Source organism: Priapulus caudatus, unplaced genomic scaffold (genome assembly GCF_000485595.1).
Source record: "Priapulus caudatus unplaced genomic scaffold, Priapulus_caudatus-5.0.1 Scaffold3971, whole genome shotgun sequence".
In the NCBI taxonomy this organism is placed as follows: domain Eukaryota; kingdom Metazoa; phylum Priapulida; class Priapulimorpha; order Priapulimorphida; family Priapulidae; genus Priapulus; species Priapulus caudatus.
The window spans coordinates 10,188-12,491 of record NW_014581032.1 but is presented as its reverse complement, the minus strand read 5'-3'; the positions used below and the strand labels follow the sequence as shown (position 1 = coordinate 12,491).

Genomic DNA, 2,304 nt, shown 5'->3' with positions numbered 1-2,304 from the left:
ACCTTAACCCTAACCTTAACCAATTAACAAGTAAATTAACAAATAATAAATAACTACTGCTACCTCATTTGAATGGTCATATTTGAATTTCTTATGCACGGTTTGAAAAATCTTATGTAAGCTTGTTTAATGTGGAAACGGACGGGACAACATCGACGCAAACACAATACGTCTCATGGACACCTGGAGTCTACGACCTTCTTCCAACGACAGGGATTCTACGAAAATTTTCCTCACGTAAGTTATGTCTGACAATCATACAGAACTTTCATCACTTTCATCACTATATACAATTTCTTTTCAGTTAGCCATCATCAGCACAGATGCAGAGACGTACGAACCCTCAGCACAACTTCAGCTGACAGAACAACATCGACGCAAACACAGAAGATACATCGCAGATAACCTGGGCAAATGAACCTGGACATCGGGCAGGACATTTCATCGACACCCGGAGTCTATACGACCTTCTTCCAATGACAGATGGATTCTACGAACATTTTTATCACGTGAGTTATGCCTGACAATCATACAGAATGTTCATCACTTAATTATGTACAATTACTTATTAGTCAGCCATCATCAGCACAGTTACAGAGACGTACGCACCTTCAGCACAACTTCAACGGACGGGACAACATCGACGCAAACACAGAACATACATTTCATCGACACATATGGAGTCTACGACCTTCTTCCAACGACAGAGGGATTCTACGAACATTTTCATCACGTGAGTTATGTCTGACAATCATACAGAACTTTCATCACTTATGTACAATTACTTTTCAGTCAGCCATCATCAGCACAGTTGCAGAGACGTACGCACCTTCAGCACAACTTAAACGGACGGGACAACATCGACGCAAACACAGAAGATACATTTCATCGACACCCGGAGTCTGCGATCTTCTTCCAACTACAGATGGATTCCATGAACATTTTCATCACATGAGTTATGTCTGACAATCATACAGAACTTTCATCACTTTCATCACTATATACAATTACTTTTCAGTCAACCATGCATCTTCAGCAGTTACAGAGACGTACGCACCTTGAGCACAACTTCAGCGGACGGGACAACATTGACGTTGACGATTATACAAAATTTTCACAACCATTGTCAAGCAATATTTTTTCAATTGGGAGTAAATTTATGCTACAGATGGTCTAACTCCTAAGTATCCAAACATCGTGCAAGCACGAAATCATATAGTGCAAAGACTCCAGTGTGTAGTACAAGGATAATAACAGGAATATTTCTATCCTCATTTAGCATCATCTGACATCATCAGCACAGTTGGAAAAACATCGATCACAGATTACCTAGCTGGGACGAATCAACGGAACAACAGACGAAGGACACAGCAACCGAGTGGCGGACAAGCAGCGGACAAGTGGCAAGCATCGAGGGATCAACATAATCGTGTTGTTTTGTGTGTTTTTCATGTCCCCCAAAATCTGGATCACCAAGTTGCCGTCGTGTGGGGGCTTGCGTACTCCTATGATCATAAGTGCGAGGTCAGCAATGGTATAACCATGCTAAACCAGCCAAGGAAGAGGAGTCAGACTAAGAGTGATCCAAACCCGGCACCCGGGGTTTTTCAGGGTTTAGTAATTGATATTTGGAGCAGTTTATTTTACGATCATTTGACGCTTGTTGTCAAGTTTTTATTGTATTATTGTGGTCAGTTAGGAGAACTTATATAGGCTGTGTAGGCCATAGGTTTTATGTCATGGTGATCAAAGAGAATAATTTTGTACATTGTATTTCGCGGTCGTGTGTATTAAATTGTTCCAGATTATGTTCAGTGAAAGAAGGTTAATTAATGATGTTCTAGGAATCTGTATTCATAGGAAGGGTTGTATATAGTAAACGAACCTCATGAATTTTCGTATTTTAATTGCTATGAAATTCTGTGGGACAGTACGATTAACTTCCCATAGCTATAACATAAGATATCTGTTTGCGGTCTTATGACATAAACCATGTTTGTCCATGTTGTAAAAAGTTGATAATATAGAGAATGTCGGTTAACATATATTATATGACTTAACAGTTTATTTTCTCATCGCCAATTCACCAGAGAATGACAAGATTCCTCAAAACTAATATTGGATTTACCCTCACTGCTTATAAATTTCCATTATAGCCTGCTTCACCCTTAATTACTACTCATTAAATAATATTAATTACTCTGAAGTCTACCTCATATTCTGCTACACCTTGTTTTACCATAGCTGCTCGAAAATTCCCCCATACTGGAGGTAATAAAACATTCTTCTGTCTTAATTCATGCC

General features: G+C 39.3%; 1 long non-coding RNA gene across 2 annotated transcripts; it reads left to right on the top strand.

Annotated features, from left to right (window-relative positions):
* The first annotated feature begins 207 nt into the window (after positions 1–207).
* Positions 208–1,785, top strand: LOC106819664. 2 transcript variants are annotated; one of them, XR_001395477.1, is made up of 4 exons: positions 208–237; positions 348–509; positions 573–742; positions 1,280–1,785. It is a non-coding gene; the product is annotated as an uncharacterized LOC106819664 (long non-coding RNA). The 2 variants fall into 2 exon arrangements; XR_001395476.1 differs by having other exon boundaries at positions 348–742.
* The last annotated feature ends 519 nt before the right edge of the window (positions 1,786–2,304 follow it).